General features: G+C 38.8%; 1 protein-coding gene across 1 annotated transcript in view; it reads left to right on the plus strand.

Annotated features, from left to right (window-relative positions):
* DGKB (diacylglycerol kinase beta) overlaps window positions 1-18,140 on the plus strand; it is a 519,697-nt gene that overhangs the window by 386,330 nt on the left and 115,227 nt on the right.

Below are 18,140 nucleotides of genomic sequence, written 5' to 3' on the forward strand. Positions count from 1 at the left end.
TTTTACTACCATAGCGTGAACTTCTTCAGAAGAGAGAAAGAGAGAGAGAGCGAGATCATCCTTTTTTTTGAGGGGAAACTGGTTAGCACAAGTGCCAGAACAGGGTTATTATACCCATCTGAAATATATACAGAGTAGTTCAATGCAAGCAGTAGCATTTAGATTTAATGAAACACACTGTTTTCTGTAACGTAGCTAGCTAGAGGAAAGAAAGATCTCGTGCCAATAAAAATCGCATCAGGTGATGGCTTTGACAGAACATCCCAATATCCCTGTCACCCAGAGCTATCATAAACAAACCACTGAGGAGACAATGACAGTAATTAACATAGTGTTAATGGGGCAGAGATGCTCACAGTTATTTTTCAGCTACAGTGAGCTGAATGAATGCCAGCCAGTGCATGTGGCATAATATCGTAACATGCTTCTCTTTTTATTTACTGTGGTTACTGTTGGGTCTCTGCATGTTCCAGATTGCAGATGCTTGCTTTGATCTCATGAATAAACTGGACACCAAATAACAATATTTAGTAATATTTCAGGAGATGGGGAATCTCACATACTTTTAAAAAGCTAGCTGTTCTTGGAGCGGGCTAGCTGAGTGTCCTTTGCTCTTGGAATATGAAGCGGTGAGAAATCTTTATAATTTAAGATTTGGTCCGTGTATAAAATCTGTTTTTCATTTAAAAAACAACAACCTAATTTTCTACTCCTCTTGGTCGTGAAGAAAGGCATCACTTGACCCGACTGCACTCCTAAGGCTAAACACCAAAGGACCAATAAAAGGAATGTAAAATGAATTTTGTTCCAAATCTCATTGAACGTTGTGGTTGGCAGTAGTGTTGTTCTGAATTGGAAAGCATCATTGTATAAGAAACACTATTGACATTCTCTCAGGAATCTTCTGTCCTTCTAAATAATAGCACCCTCTTATCTGACCAATGAGGTGGGACAATAGAGTCTATTAGATTGTACTTTTTTTTTTTTGAGAAGGGAGCGTCTTTTTGTTCTTGTGTCTGATGCCTAACACAAGGGATTCTGGTCCAGGACTGGGCTGCCTACGTGCTACCAAAATAATAGTAATAATGCACAGGTGAAAATTTGAATTTGAAATTCCTGTCAGTCCTGACTTGAGAGTTATTGTCATGACTTAAAGACCTATCGAAAAGCTAAGGCCACCATTTAAAAAAAAAGAGTTCCTGAATTAGGCTTGTACAACTAAATGTAGGTGTTTAAATAAGTGGCCTCAATTTCAAAACTGCTGTGTACTCACAACTCCCATTGAAAGTCAGGCCACATTGAAAATCACACCATTTATTTAAGTAGGATACACCCATTCTGCAGACATGTATGACCTGATATACTAAATCTAGTGTAGTTCCACTCTGCAGAGAAAGATACAGGGCATCTGCAACTCCTGAACATAGTTTTGTGTGGCTCTGTTTGGACAGAAAACAGAGGGGTGTTTTAGGGTGAGTTTGAGGCATGGCTGGTGGATCTATGATTAGTTGGATGCATCAGCCAAAATCCCTCCTTCCACTCTTCTGGCTGGATGCAGCTACCTCAGAGGCTATGGAATGAATTTATTCCCTGTGGAGAGAATCCTAACCATTTCCCCATTCCCTGCAGAATTCTGTTGTACATCCATTTGAAGCATAGGTGTAGATTTTTCTTTATAAGGGCAAACAAAAATAGGATAGCATGTATCCAAGGTTAAATTAACTCATCACTATACTAAGGAGCTGCTCTGCACCAATGGAGACATCATGTCAACTTAGAGTAATTTGTGGCTAGCAGATACTTAGAACCTGGGAACATATAGCACTTTTTAACTGCTACATCAGTTCATTTAAAATGTGCTACCTGCTTTAATCTTTACACAATTAATTTAAATTGATTATTATGCACTTTAAAGAAAACCCATCAGCAAATGATAGCTAACATCAGGCCTCTGGTTCACAAAGATTTAAAGCCAGATGGGTTTTTCTGGTTTTAAGTTAGCTTATAGTATCATCTGTGCATTAAAGGCTATTAACAGAGGTTTAACACCAGAAAGAATGACTTATGAATTTCAATTTAATGTTATTTCTGGTGGCAAGCCAAAAAAGGCTATATATTTGCCAGAAAATAACATTTTTTTTAAATTATTTAGATAAATAATGCAAAATCATTATGTAGTTTTAGGCTTCTTACTAATAATGGAATAATTTTCAAAGGTGTCCTTGGACCCCAGTGTGCCTTGGTTATAGCAAGCTCAATTGGTTTCTCTTTTACTTATAACAAAATTGAATACCTTTTTACAATATCTGTACCTGTACAGTACTGTTAAAAAGTCAGATCTCCAGGAAAAGACAAAAAACATGGAATTAGAATATAATTGTAGATCAAGTTGTTTATATACACACCCCTCTCACCTGCCATATATAACTAAAAATGCTTGGCACAGAGAATTCACAACTTTGCACATAAGATTCCAGTCAGGAACAGTTGTCTTGTAAGCTTTAAGTGGAAAAAGTTATAAGTAATTAAAAACTAGCTGTGGTGCATACTCAGTACAATATTTATTTTAGGTTGTGAATTGCATAGTTACTGGTGGCAGTTTGAATTGGCAATAAACACAATTCCCTACTCCTCTATGTTGCAGCTAGCTGATAAGGCTGCGAATAGCAAACTGATGTACATCCCCATTTCTAGTTGCTGGTAATAATCTCAGAAGATTTCTTTTGAGGCTGAAATGTCACATAGTTGGAAAGAGCCTTCCATCGAATTTTTGTGGAAAGTCTCAGTAGAAACAGTGTGACTTGTTTTTGAGTTACTCACGACACTGAGGACAGAACAAGAAGTAATGGGCTTAAATTACAGCAAGGGACATTAAATAAAAATTAATTGTAAGGGTGGTTAAGAACTGGAACAAATTACCAAGTGAGGTTGTGAAATCTCCCTCATTGGAGGTTTTTAAGAATAGATTAGACAAACACCTGTCAGTGATAGTCTAGTTAATAATCGGTCCTGCTTCAGTGCAGGGGACTGGACTAGATGACCTATCAAAGTCCCTTCCAGTCCTACATTTCTATGATGATATGATTCAAGAGTGAAAACAAATCACCATTTTTGAATTTACTGTAAAAGATACTTTACCATGAGACCTACACATAATAAGAAAGACTTAATGAATAATAGTCTGGAAAGGAAACAAACTGATGTAAGATGCTACAGTTCTGATTTGGCAGCATTGTACAACCATGTACTCAGTTTCTACAAGGGTAAATAGCTACTCAGGGTGCAAGTGGTGGAGAATCAGGCATGCATTTAATGGTTTGGAAAATGGGAGCTTTGTTGGATTACTCATACTGATATAGCCACATTATCAAATCCCTTCCTGCAAACAATGATGGTGTATGTGAGTGCACAAGCAAGCACTAATGCTGGTAGAAACCACTAGATCTATATTGTTCTTTGCTGACGTATGGACTCAGAGCAATATGACACAACCCTTCCTCAGCCTAACTGCTCACTGGATTGACAGGACTTTAATAGAAGACTAGGCAGTTCTGCATCGTAAGGCTTTTGATAGAAAGCATAAATGTACTGCCCTTTCTGACGGCGTCTAAACATGCTAGAAAAATGACAGGATGTCAGAATTAAGCACTATGTTGCTCACGTGAGGAAAGAGCAAGCATTATGAAAGCTTTTCATGATAGCAGTGTTTTTGGTTTGGGCTGTTTTGCTTGCACCTTGCAACTATGTATGTATTGAATGCTTTATTGAAACCACTGTCTGCAGAAAAATGGGTTGTGGTGACCAGAATTTGCACAGCTCTTTCAGACATGCCTCCTTTGCTACCTCTAAACGCTACAGCAGAGAGGACTGGATATGAACCTGCCCATTGTCACAGAAGTTAGCTGTAGACTGGGTCAAATGAAGGCATAAGCGGTATAGGCCCATACTGAGGGCCCTGATTTCCGGAGTCATTTGACTGCATCAGCATCTAAGCTTTTTTTTTAAAGCCAGTTTCTAGGTGCTGTGGTTGCGAAGAAAAGCCTTGAAAATATGACCCGAGTGTAACCAATGCACAGTGTCTGCCTTTGGTTACAGACAGTCTGAGACACGAGCTCTGAAAAATGTGAACTGCCTGGTTCCCACTGTCCAAACTAAGAAATGAAAATAAATAAATTAATTTAATTAAATAAGGGATGGAGTGGTAGGGAGGAGAGTGATAGATGTATTTGACTTTTCCAGTTCTCTCATTTTTCTTTGTAATCTAAGTTTGTTTTAATAATAGCTAAGTAAATTTTTATTTTTAGTACATGAATTTTAGCCTGACGCTGTCCCTTTAAGGGTGTGATCTTACATCACTTTATGCAGTACTGAAAAGGAGTAGGAGAGACTTGTGCACCATTGCAGTTGGACAAAAGACAATGCTAGTGCATGCATTATTTGACTGGGTCATGATACATACACACACGTGTCCTGCTTCCCATGTTCCACAAATTGTATCATGGAGTGAAAGGGTACAAAAAGAGAGACACAAAGGTAGGCCTCCTTATGCCTAGTCTTGGCCCCAGACTCTGGTTTTCTGGAGTCATTTTTTGTGGGGAAGCTCCTCCACATGCACAAGAATACTGTTTTGTGATGTATTATTATGATTTTTATTTAAAATGTATAATGTGTCATTCATAACCTTTAATCTTAAAGGTACTACAATATCCCTGTCTCAACCAATAAAAAGTGAAAGGTGTGTGAGTTCGGCCTTTCAGTGTCTTTAATTATGTTCTGCAATGTAATTCTGGTTGCCTTAATTACAGTACACAATAACAGTTTTTATTGATCAATTGATACTTCACAGTGGGAAATCTTGTAATGAATACAACCTTTCAAATATATACTATGGGCTGGTGAATTGTCAGTTTAAGTAAAGTAGACATTCAGTGATGCTGATGCAGAAAAGAAGCACCCAGCAACAAGACAGAACTCTGGCCATGATTTTTAAAAAGTAGCGGTTCATATACTATGGAATGGAAGAGAAACACTAGGCCAATTATGTTTCTTTCTGTCTACTCTCCTCATTCGAAATGTTTACCAGTTACTGCTCTGAAGATATTGGTTTTTCTTGCACTCTTTTCTACTTATGCTCTGGTTATACCTTTCTACCTGAATTTTTTTGTCCAGTTAACAAAAGTGAGAGGATGTCGAGAACTGCAAATATTTTATCGTCATAATCATCATCATAAATCAAATACACCATAAGATTTGCCTTGGTGTTTAACAGATTCAGCTTTTTTATTGACTGTCTTCCATAATTAATAGCATTTTACTCTGTAAATCAAATTAGCCCAGTTTTTCTATAAAGATTTAGTGAGATCATTTTTAAAAACACTAAATGACCTTGACAAAAACGAGGGATCAATAATGTTTTGATTAGCAGTCTGTTTGCTGTAATATTGGATGTTTCCTTTGTCGTTAGTTTTTCCTGTTGCAATTCTAGTAGAGGTTGAAGGTCATGGCTACATCCTGGTAATGTTGTTTTCTATAAACAGTAGATCCTACTCAATATGTAACACTTATGGATTCAATTAGCCATCTGGATTTTCCTAATGTGCCTTTTAATCTATACTTTTTTGGATGTAAGGTTATCTTGTGGGAGTGTTCATCAACTTTATTTTCAGAAATAAAATTTTGTTTTGGAATTATGATCTCAATTTCACCTGCTACCTCAAATTTAAACCAATTTACTAGTTTAAAAAGTAGCCCAACAATCAGAGAAGAAAGGTGACCCAGTGGTTAGGGCACTAGCTAAGGACTTGTGAGACCACTAGGTTCAATTACCTGCTTCACCACAGACTTCCTGTGTGACCCTGCTCTCTTTGGGCCTTAGTTCCCAATCTGTAAAATGAGAAGAATGGTATTTCCATACTTAACAAGTGGCTTGTGAGACTAAATGCATTTAAAAGTGTGAGGTGCTCAGATACTAAGGTAAAGGAGGACATATAAATACCGAAGATAGATGTTACAGCTGATCAAAAATGGGAATTTTTATCCGTTAGGAAATTCCAATATTTTGACCCTTGTTTCCATCCCAATTGGGATGAAATATCAAAACTTTGCATTGAACAAAAACATTTTAGTTTGGAACAGTTTGACTTTTTCAATCCAAACTAAATGTTTCAACATTCCTGCATTGAAATTTTTCATTTAGGCTTAGTTCAATATTAAACTGTATCTATTTGAGGTGCATGGTATCTCATGGGAGTTGTAGTTTGAATGCCTCATGCCACCTTTCTTTCCTATGGGCCATGCTACCAAGCCAGATTACATCTCCCATTATGCACTATGGTCATGGAACTCTCATGATTCATTGCATAGGCTCAGCCAGAAGGGAGACCATTCCAGCAGCAGCTGATCAGCAGGAGGTTGCAGAGTTTGGGAACATACCACCTTTCCCATAGGCTAAGCATCAATCATGCCCACTGCATTAAGCACTATAAAGGGGAAGAGCGATGTCTTGGACTGGAATTGAGTACACCTCTCTGGAAGTCCCTCACACAAGGGCAAATCTGGTTATATCAGCTGTAAAACATTGCTATGTATTCTGTGTGCAGACTAAAATATGGATGGCCCTTATGTGTCTTAATATCTTGCTCCCATTTAAGGAGTATTGTCATTGCTTTTGATAATAGTTGGGACTTATACTATACAGTTTTCAGAGTAGCAGCCGTGTTAGTCTGTATTTGCAAAAAGAAAAGGAGTACTTGTGGCACCTTAGAGACTAACTCTAAGGTGCCACAAGTACTCCTTTTCTTTATACTATATAGTGCTTTTCATCTGTAGATCTCAAAACACTTTGTAGAATTGAGTATTCATCCTCATTTGTTGGATTGTGAAATGAGATATGGGTCATTTTTTTCCCCAAATTTAGGTGCCTAAAGTTAGGCGTCTAAGTGAGAGGTTTGATTTTCAGAGATGCTGAGGTTTCTGTTGATTCCCTTAATAGCACTATGAGGATTCTGTTTATGACTTCATTGGCATTTGTGAATGTCAGCACCTCTGAAAATCAGACCACTTATTGAGGTGCTTAAATATGGATAACTTTTGGTATCCATCTTAAAAAAACAAAACAAACAAAAAACTGCCTGTGTTGCTTGCCCAAGGTCATAGATCAGGTAAGTGGCAAAGCTAGGAAAATTTCTCTGGTCTGGATCGGCCAGTTTGCCTTGGCCCCAGGTACATGGGGAGCAGATAAGTTAAGTAACAACATACTATTTTTACAGAGTTCATTTTCTTACCATAACCACATATTAAAATAGCCAAATTGATTTTTTTTTAATTTGCTCTCGAGCTAAGACCAAAATGTGATCACAAACATATGCATTATAAAAAGAGTATTGCTAAAATCAGACATTCAATAGAGCTACAGTTAAATATTTTATTAGGGGTGAAATCCTGGACCCATTGAAATAAGGAGCGTTTTGCCATTGACTTCAATGGTGCCAGATTTTATCCTAGGAGCCCAGATACTTGAGTGACAGACACTTTACAAATGTTAATTTTCAATTACTAAATTAAAAATAAACCTTATCTCATTTTGTGTTTTTTATGCCACTACACGTGAACATAGTCCAGAGAGGTAACATAAAGATAAAAAATATGAAGAACACTAAAGACATAATTGATTACAAACACTTTTCTATAGACCTTAGTTTCATTTTTATGTTTTAATGTGTTTTATGTAACAGGAAATTAGAAATATATTGATTGAAGTGAATATTATAATATGCCATACCAAAGCTCTGAACTTTGCTTTTTTGTGTGTGTTTTGTGTTTCCAGTTTCTTATGAACATACTAAAAAACCCACTAAGGAAGTCAGAGGAATGCAACCACTGAAATTTATGTATCCATAATAATAATTATCGTGCCTTATATGTCCAAAGAACTATACAGATATTAAATAGCTAATCTTCATAATGTTGTTCAACATTTCTATTAGTGATCTGGAAAAAGACATAAAATAATTGCTGGTATAATTATCATGTGACGCACAAATTGGTAGAGTGGTAAGTAACAATAATGCCAGGTCAGTTCTACAGTGCAATGTGGATCACATGGCAAGTTAGGCTCACTTGTACAGCATGTATTTTAATGCAGGGGAATACAAGGTCATACATCTAAGAACCAAGAAAGTAGTTCACACTTATGGAATGGGGGACCATATTATAGAACACATTGACTCAGAAAAAGACATAGAGGTTATGGTGGATAACCAGCTGAACATGAGCTCCCAATGTAAGGTGGTGGCTAAAGAAAGCAAATGAGATCCTTGGATATATAAGCAGGGGAATAATAGAATAGATGTTATTACAAAAACACCTGTTCAGCTGCTGCGTAACCCTGTAGGTCTCTAAAGTCCCTAGATGACTAAGTTTCCACTGGTAATGTCCTGGGAGTGCCTAGATTTCTGCTGGTTAGCATGCACAAAGCTGCCTGAGTTCTGACACCTCCAAGCTGCTCAGTGCCTAGCTCATGCTGAAGCCCTGGTAAGATCCTCAGGTTAGGCGTTCCCCTGCTTGTCTTGCCTGCAGGGCTTAGTCCAGTAGACGTTCTCAGAGGCCACTTTAGAGCATGCCGACCAGCTGAACAAAATATGAGGAACAGATGGTGGTGGTTCCCCCCCCCCTTATATCATATTGCTTGTTGGATGTTCAGTTTGGGAGAACAATTCTATTTCTGTTGACCCTCCCTTTGGCCTGAGGACTGTGTTGTCAATTGCCTATGTACAGTGGGGGTAAATGCAGGCAGTTTTCAAAGAAGACAATGGTTACTTACCATCATAACTCTTGTTTTTCAAGAGGATTGCCTGTTTGGGGCCACTCCCCTGCCCCTCTTCCTAGCTGTTCATTCAGAGTCTTACTACTCATTCTTGAATTACAGGAAGGACTTGGGTGGTGGTTGGGGCTGGGTGTGAGAACACAGACAATGTGCATTCTCATCCCCAGAAGATACTGCTATTCAAACACTCCAAGCTCATGTATCCAAGGAGTGTGTCACTTATAGCATGCATCCATGCAGGCAATCCTCCCAGAGAACTACAGTAACCATGGTAAGTAGCTGTTCTTTTCTATGTGGTCACTTCTGCAACTAATTGAAGCTTAGTTACTGGGTATTGGGAGTTTTTAATATTTAAAACAAAACAAAAACTATTGATAGTAAAAAAAAAAAAGTGTGGTTTTGTCATATTTTGATGGACTATTTTTTTAATCAAAGAAAATGTGTGTACCCCACAAAAGGGAGTACTCAGTGTCATGGTCTATAACTATCTCTGGTAAAGAACACAGCAAAGTCTCTGCTATCTCAGAGCGTCTTACCATATGCGAGCTTTTTGCACACTTCTAGATGGGAGAAGGGCAAAACATTTGGTCCAACAAACATCTGGTAGCTCAGGAATGGGGAAACAAGGTACTGATTGGTTCTGACATCTGTCTGCTTCGCAGCAGTATTTAACCAGAAATATTTGAAACAGATTGATATGAATAATGAAAGATTGTGTGATGTATGACAAAAATAAACTGCACCGCAATTTAACTCATTAACAAAGAAATTGTTTTCCATCTAGAAATTGGGATTTAACCCCCACCCCCTTTCTATGTTGACCCCACTTTGGATATTTTGTTTTTTAATAATCTGATGATAAATAGGACTTTAAACATCATTTTCCCCGCGATATATTGCAACTGTTCACTGTGAAATAGGTTGAATGGGATGTCATCATCCTTTAACTTTAACAAGTGCTGCTGATGGATGTGATCCATTTAAATGTACAATAGAGAAGTGAACTAGATAACGAACTTATTATTACTCTCTGAGGATTATAGTTTAGTCCCAAAGGAGTGCAGTAAGCCAGAGAAAATCCATATCTACTGGCTAAACAATAGCCAGAAGGCTGACTGGAGATATTGATTTACTTTCTAGGCCATTTAGACCTTAATGGTGGAGAAAAGCTGAAGTGCTGTTTACTTTTCTGCCAGAATCGACCAAACAACCAGTCCATTTTTTACAGACTTTGATTGATTTCGCTTAGAGGAATTAGAGGTGATTTATTTTTAAAATGAAAGCAACTCATAAATATCCCCAAGTACACAGGTTCCCTGAGAGTAAATGTTAAGTGGAAATACCTATTGAGAAATACTTTGTTGCAAATCAATGTGAGCAGGTAATACACCTCACAAGGAACAGTCAGGTGTCAGACACCTTTCCAAAGAATGGCCAAGACTCTAATTATATTACTTGAGACAGAGCGCTTTTGAAAAGTCTCAAGTTTTGCAGACTAGTATAAACCTGATTGTGCAGCTAACTTTGAGCCAGCTGCACCCTGCTGACTTAGAAAGGGCCTTGGATAGGATAGCAAAAATTGTGTTCAAGGCTAGCATTGAGGAACTTCAACGTTTGATGGACAAAAACAGTAATGTATCACAAAAATGACAGTTGTCCATGATAGTTCAGACTCACATACAGAAAATATGTAACTCTAAGAAAGGAACAATTCAGACAAAAAGTGGGTTGGGGTTGAGGACCCAAACATTAACATAGACAAATTTAAAAAAATTCCCACTGAGACTGGGAATGGATGAGTCATTACACAAAGTAAAACTTTCTCCATGTTATTTCTCCCCCCCCCACCCAACCCCCCACTGTTCCTCAGTTGTTCTTGTTAACTGCTGGAAATAGCCTACCTTGCTTGTCACCATGAAAGGTTTTCCTCCTCCCCTCCCCCCCCCCCCCCGCTGCTGGTGATGGCTTATTTTAAGTGATCACTCTCCTTACAGTGTGTATGATAAAACACATTGTTTCATGTTCTCTGTGTGTGTATTTCAATCTCCCCTCTGTATTTTCCACCAAATGCATCCAATGAAGTGAGCTGTAGCTCACGAAAGCTTATGCTCAAATAAATTTGTTAGTCTCTAAGGTACCACAAGTACTCCTTTTCTTTTTGCGAATACAGACTAACACGGCTGCTATTCTAAAAGTTTGTAAAAGCACTGAATGCTCTTAAGAAGAAAAAAGTGTGGTGATTGTTTCAAGCACTGGATAAGCTAAAGAGAACATGGCTGGCAAGTGAATTGGCTTTATTTAAAAACTGCCAAGTTTATTGTGAACATAGAGGATATGTAAAAAAAGTCAATGGAAGAAAAAAGTTCTTCAAAGTTTTATTTTGGAGCTTGGCATGAATGTTAATATACACGCACACAAATCTCCTATTTCTATTTTAATAGCACACACACAGCCTACAATTTCTACTTAGGAAAGCTTGTAGGAAGCAATATGTGAATATTCCACCTGCAGTCCGTTAAATACTTTTTCTTTTCCCAAAAAGCGTCTAATATTTCTGTGTCCTGGAAGTGCTCTTGGTTTGTATTTTTCTCACTCCAGTTTTTACTCTAACTTTCTTTTGTTAATGTGATTGCTGTCTCTTATTTACATGTCTGCTATATAACACAAGAGTTTCACTTACCTGAAGTCTATAGTTATGATTGGCAAGTTCTGAGGCTTAAACATAAGCAAGTTTTGTGAATTATGATGCTTTTAATCTAAGAATTACAGCTGAGATCCTGGATTGTGTCTTAACCGTTTTAAGCTACTTTCACTGTCTCCCCCCTACCCCTCTCTTGCTGATCCTGGGCCCATTCATTTGATGGGCCAATCCCTAACATAATTTAGAGCAGTCCCCCTAGAGCCGTATCTATCAACTGGGGATTGCCAGAGCACAGACATGCTTCACCCATACTCTTTTTCCCTGTCCATGCCCACATACATCAGTCAGGTTTCAGAGTAGCAGCGCGTTAGTCTGTATTCGCAAAAAGAAAAGGAGTACTTGTGGCACCATAGAGACTAACAAATTACTTCTTTTCTTTTTGTGAATACATCAGTCAGTTGCATTTGTATGGCCTAGAAGCCATTCGAGTAGTTGCTTTCAACAAGAATCCTCCCATCATCAGCTCTGCTGAGCATACAGTCCCTTTGCACCTGTGGACTGGTGCAAAGCACCAACAGAGAAGCTAAGAATCTGGGTATACATTTCAACCTACTCCTCAGCCAGTCCACCATTAAATGCTAATGGTGGAAGACCCATATTTTTTAAAAAAAAAAAACCTGCACCCTCTCACAAAACAATAACAATAGTGCACCCTTGAACACCTGAGAGTAGAAGTACAAATGTTCTACAATTATTTCAAAAGCTTATGAGAGAGAGAAATATCTTAGCGAGCTATTTTAGAGGCTCAGATGATACATCCTTATTTCCTTTTGAGCTTTTGACTTTTTGAAAGAAGGCCAAATCTTTAAGCTTGCAAGCTAAATTCTATGAGCTTTGTACTGCTATTTTTGCTAGTGGGACAGTTTGCTGCATCTCTCATGTAATTACTGTGAGGCCAGTGCTGCAGTAATTTATGTGCTGATAATTTACACTTTCTTGCTTATCTGCAACTGTTCACTAAGAACTATGTATGTATGTTAGGAACTGGTATGTGGTTCTAGCTGTGGTGGATAGAGGCTTGTCTAAACAGGAAAGTTGCACCAGGTTTACTTAATGTGTTTATTTAAACCTATATCATTAAACTGGTGCAAAAGACTGTGTGGACGCTCTAATTTTGGTTTAGCTTAAGTCAATTAGGAACTGGTTTAACTAAACCAAACAAGTCACTCTTCTACTGAAATAAGGCCCTGATCCTCCACACTTAAGCATGTGCTTAACTTTGTGTAGTACCATAGTTCCATTCAGGATCAGCCTTTTGCACTGATTTAATTATTTTGGTTTAAAAACCAGTTTGTTACACCAGTGCATATAAATTTCATATAAATAAACCCTAAATCTCCTAAGATGGAAAAGAATTAAAAGGTGATTGTGGCCCCATTACCTAACGCATGAGTTCTTTATCAAGTTTACATCCCAAAGTATCACTGGCTTCAGGCTAAGTGTGAGACAGCTCATTTTCCTTTTGTCTTGGGAGCTTAAAAAGAGAGACTTACAGTGAGTAAGTATAAAGAAAAGGAGTACTTGTGGCACCTTAGAGACTAACAAATTTATTAGAGCATAAGCTTTCGTGAGCTACAGCTCACTTCATCGGATGCATTTGCATCCAAATGCATCCGATGAAGTGAGCTGTAGCTCACGAAAGCTTATGCTCTAATAAATTTGTTAGTCTCTAAGGTGCCACAAGTACTCCTTTTCTTTTTGCGAATACAGACTAACACAGCTGCTACTCTGAAACCTATAAAGAAAAGGAGGACTTGTGGCACCTTAGAGACTAACAAATTTATTAGAGCATAAGCTTTCGTGAGCTACAGCTCACTTCATCGGATGCATTTAAGTGAGCTGTAGCTCACGAAAGCTTATGCTCTAATAAATTTGTTAGTCTCTAAGGTGCCACAAGTACTCCTTTTTCTTTTTGCGAATACAGACTAACACGGCTGCTACTCTGAAACCAGTGAGTAAGTATGAGGTTCAAAGAAATTTAAATCCTTTTCTGCAAGTGAAGTTCATTAGGAAAGAAAACAACAGCTGGTATCACAGAGCTGTGTTACATTTTAAAAAGCAGGGGTGAAGTAATGATTAGAAATGCAATATGGAGTTACAATACAAGAAGTAAAACCACAGAGGCACTGAAGAAGACAAATATAATTTAGGTAGAAGCACAGGTCTAATTACTAGGCTTACTTGATAACTTAGAATTATCTCTCACAAAGGATGGTTCTTCACTAGTACTCTGGCTGCAAAAAGAGTCCCATTAGACACTGAAACTACATTTAGCATTTCTTCATTATATGATTACCTAAAAGTTAGAAGTATAGTAGCTTTCTAAAAATTTGATCTTTGTTTGTATACTTGTAGAAAAGTCCTGAAGAATTCAGTAGACTATAGAATTGTTTCACCAGCCTATACAATTCCATAGCGGGGAGGTAGTTCCCTATTACATTCTGTAAGGTGGTATAAAACTTCTATGGAAAAGATATCATTTCCTGTGCAATTTATATAGGGTTACTTTTTAGTCATTTCTGTGGTACTGTAGCAGAGCTTGGGCTTTGGGGTGCATATCCATGCCCCAATGATCCTGTGATGGCCTTTTAAAACTGGAAGCTCTAATTTCTGATCATCTGCTTACTCTTAGTCATGTGCCCCACAGGAAATCATTTATAAGCCTACCTGGCTTCTAGAAAGAAGAGCAGATACAAGAGACCCAAGCTTGGGGAATGACTTGGAAGATGGCTCTTGCACCTATCAGGCAGGAGGCCTGAGAGGAAGACATCTGGAGGGAGAAGGAGCTGGCTCGGAGGGGGAGGGAAGCCTTAGTTGGGGAAGGCTGAGAAACCCCGGTGACTAAGGGCTAAGAGAAGACCCTTTGGGGACAATGAGGACTTTTGGGAGATGGTTTTGGTTGAAACAGGGTTACTAAATGAAGAAAGAAAACCCCAGATCAAAGGAACTGTAGCTGGGCAGGTAGATCTGGCCACCATCTTACATGAACCCCATTGGTTTCATCTCTCACATTCTATAGGGTTTTTTCATACAAATAACATTGTCTCTTTAATACTTTCTTAGCCAGAAAGGTTAATGAACGTCCTCACTTTATAGATTGATGATAATTGATAAGCACCAGGGCTCAATTTACATCTTGGATGTGGCATGTCCTATGCATGCACACTAGTAAAGTAAGAGTGTAAAGCGCTCCCTATGCCTATGCTCTCCATAGCAGTGCAAAGGGCAGAGCAGTCTGCCTCTGTGGGATTTCTATGACTCTTCCCATTCCCCATGCCACACCAGATGTGTATGTGGGAAGAAGAACGGGTAGACCCTGATCAGGAAGCTGGCTTGTCCTCCTTTCTCTTTGAACACAAAGAGAGTGTAGGTACCTGGGTGTGATTCCAATGGGGTGCACTACAGTGACAACTGTGAAATACTAGGTGGCTACATATCTGTTACACCCTCCAAGCCCACCCTACGTAAAAACAAACCAATAGCGAAACGGTGTAGATTGTAGAGGAATTAACAGCGGTGCATGTACAGCTGTGCATATCTATTGGACAGTTGTTTGAGCATATATTTGTCAACCATCCAACAACTAGATTTTCAAGAGAGGGAATCACTAATAAGCTTCATAAAGAGAGAGAGAAACTGTGGTATTCTGCGCTTTACTCCCTCCTTGTCAGCTTAATTCATCCTATAAAGTGCCATTTAAGTGTGGGAAGTTTTTGAGATTTTTTATTTCAAACAGTGATGTGGTAAAGAGCTGTAGTAGAAGATTTTATTATTTATATAGCCACCATGGACACATATGGTGCTAAGCTTTGATTTCACTAAGTAAAGACCTTCTGTCATACTGAAGATACCCTAAGATAACTCTGCATGTGGGGAATATTTATATAACAGTATTTTGGGCCACCATTGGTCACTCAGTGAGTGTTTAAATTACTGCAGAATAAACTATTGCTTAAAATTATTGGGACTCACTACTCAAAGGGTGTCTATTGATAATGTTTGCTTGTTTCTGAACAATCAGTGAAGAAATTCATATGAATTATATGACATACTTTTATATGTAACATGGTTTATTTGTATGCAGTGTTATTGTAGCCATGTCTTTCTAACATGGTTCATTTATCATTCCTGTAAGGAGTGTTCTGCATCTCAGAAATAGCCAAAACTATTTTCTAGGAAATAGTAAAGCAAAACAACCCATAAATTCCCAGAACATAAGGGTCAGCTCCCACCCCCTTTTGGGAAAACCCACAGGAGGAAGCTAGAGAGGAAGAAAAGCTCTGAGAGGAAGTGAATAAAGGATTGGATTAGGATTTCGGTGATCTTGGTTCAATTTCCAGCCCTGCCTCAGACGTCTTCTGTGATAAATCACTTAATCGCTCTGTGCCTCAGTTTGCAATCTGTAAAATGGGGTTGCGGGTAGTAATTCTTCCTTTCTATTACTCTTTGACTGTTTTGTCTATTTAGACTGTACGACCTTCAAAGAAATAACTGTCTCTTGCTATGTGTCCGTACAGTGTCCAGCTCAAAGAGGTCCTGATCTTAGCTGAAGCCTCTATGTGCTACCAAACTACAAATAATGAAGAATAGTGGCATAGTTGATCTGCAGAGATTTGCTGAAATCAGTGGTTCTCAAACCATGGCCTATAGGCCATATGCGGCCCAATTAGTACATGGCTGTGGCCCAGCTGTGTGGTTTAAAAAAAAAATCTGGATCCTGGCTGTCTGTGGTCCATGTCCCAGCTGGCCAGCCCTGAGTGGCAGGGTGTGGAGGCTGGCTGTCTTGCCCCACACCTGGGGCTCTGCTCCTAGTCCTGCTGTGTGGAGGGGTCTCTGGGTGGGGTGCTGGGCATAGGGGGCTCTGTAGGGAGGAACTAGCGGGGGAAGGGAGTACGCTGTGGTTCTCAACCTGCGGCCACGTAACACATTGTGGGCTGCATATGTGGCCCACAATGATAAATAGGTTGAGAACCACTGCCTTAAATCATCTTTTCAAGGGGATCAGACCTGGGGGCAATGGAGCTTCAAGGTGATGGACCCTCCCAAACCCACATAACCACACAATCTGCAGAGAAGGGCACATTCACTAAGTCCATTGGTGCAGGACCCATCCACAAGGATACCTGCTCCGTACTCCAGCAACATTTCCCCCATCCCTCCCAATACCTGGCTGCATAGCTCCTGCGGACGTCATTCACTATTGTCTGAGTTCCCCTGCAGCAGGGCAAGAGGGGACCAAAGGGAATAATGGAGCTCTAAGGGTCTATTAACTCTCAGACAAAATGCTGGGGGTTCTCCTGCTACGTCCCTAGGCCTGCACCAAAGCCCAGCAGAATTCCAGCCCTGTCAAGCTCCAATAGAGCAGCTTCTGCAGGGATCCTAAAGCGGAGAGATTGTGCTATGGGCAGCCCTCCTCCTCTTCTATACAGGCAGGCGGAGGTACATGTGAGGAGGATGCCCCCTTGTGTATATGGAAGGGGTTCGTTCTAGGTCCTGGAATTTGCTGTAATTGCTTTGTGTCCTTTCAGCAGTTTTTTTTTTCTTGTTCTGTTGTTTTCTATTTGGAAGGACTATCAATCCTTTTTAAAGGTGTTTCAGATCTTTTAACCTTTTTTCCCCAATTGAACATCACTGGGCTACTTCAATTCATCAATGAGAGTTAAACACGGCTGGGCAGAGGGACGGAATAATGAATTCCATATGGACCTACTTTACAGGGAAGCAGTTCATAAAACGGCTTTATGCATTTTTAATTCTAGAATATAGTTTCATGCAGCTGCAGCAGCCAGCCACAAGATTCTTCCTATAAACCTGTCCCTAAACCTTTGGAGAACTATAACAATGGTTTCATTAATTTAAGTAGTACTCAGTGTCATATCTGCTTTTACATACCAGGATATTAGGGTGAAAAAAAGGAAAATTGTTTTAGTCCTCTGACAAAATTTAAAGATGAAATGTGAAGTTCTGTGACCTTGCTCTAAACTATTTGGTCTATTATAACATACACATTGAGGTTTTCAAACAGTGCTTTATTGATTCCCTGGTACAGACAGGCCTGTTAAATGTGAATTAGTTTACAGACTTCATTTTTTTTCATATTAAAAACCTCTTCAGATTAATGAGTCATTGGTACATCAGCATCTGCTCCCAAGACTAGGGAATTGCGAGAGAAAGTGACAGGAAATATCAGGATAAATATAAATAAATTGTTACGTGTAGGAATCTTCATGGTGAGTAACAGACCCAGAATAGTTAGAGCATGGTATAGTGTGGTAAAGGTGTATGGTATAGTTTATAGTAATAGACACAGTAAACGTATTGATTGGTTTTTCATATATATATATATATATATATATATATATATATATATATATAAACTAAATACATTTTCAACCACATTGATCATTGTTTTTAAGGCTGAAATTAGTATCTGACTGAAATGAGGAATCCTGGCATTTGCTTCTGAAGGTAGCATCACAGATCAGAAAGCCAGTTTGGTTATGTGAGGAGTCTCTGTTAAAATCCTGTCATTTAGATACCATACTGCTTTGTCATTACAGGTTTTTATGCCAGGTGCTCTATGTTAACCTCCTATTAACTTGTGCCAGTTGAGAG

The sequence above is a fragment of the Dermochelys coriacea genome, chromosome 2 (assembly GCF_009764565.3).
Source record: "Dermochelys coriacea isolate rDerCor1 chromosome 2, rDerCor1.pri.v4, whole genome shotgun sequence".
Taxonomy (NCBI): domain Eukaryota; kingdom Metazoa; phylum Chordata; order Testudines; family Dermochelyidae; genus Dermochelys; species Dermochelys coriacea.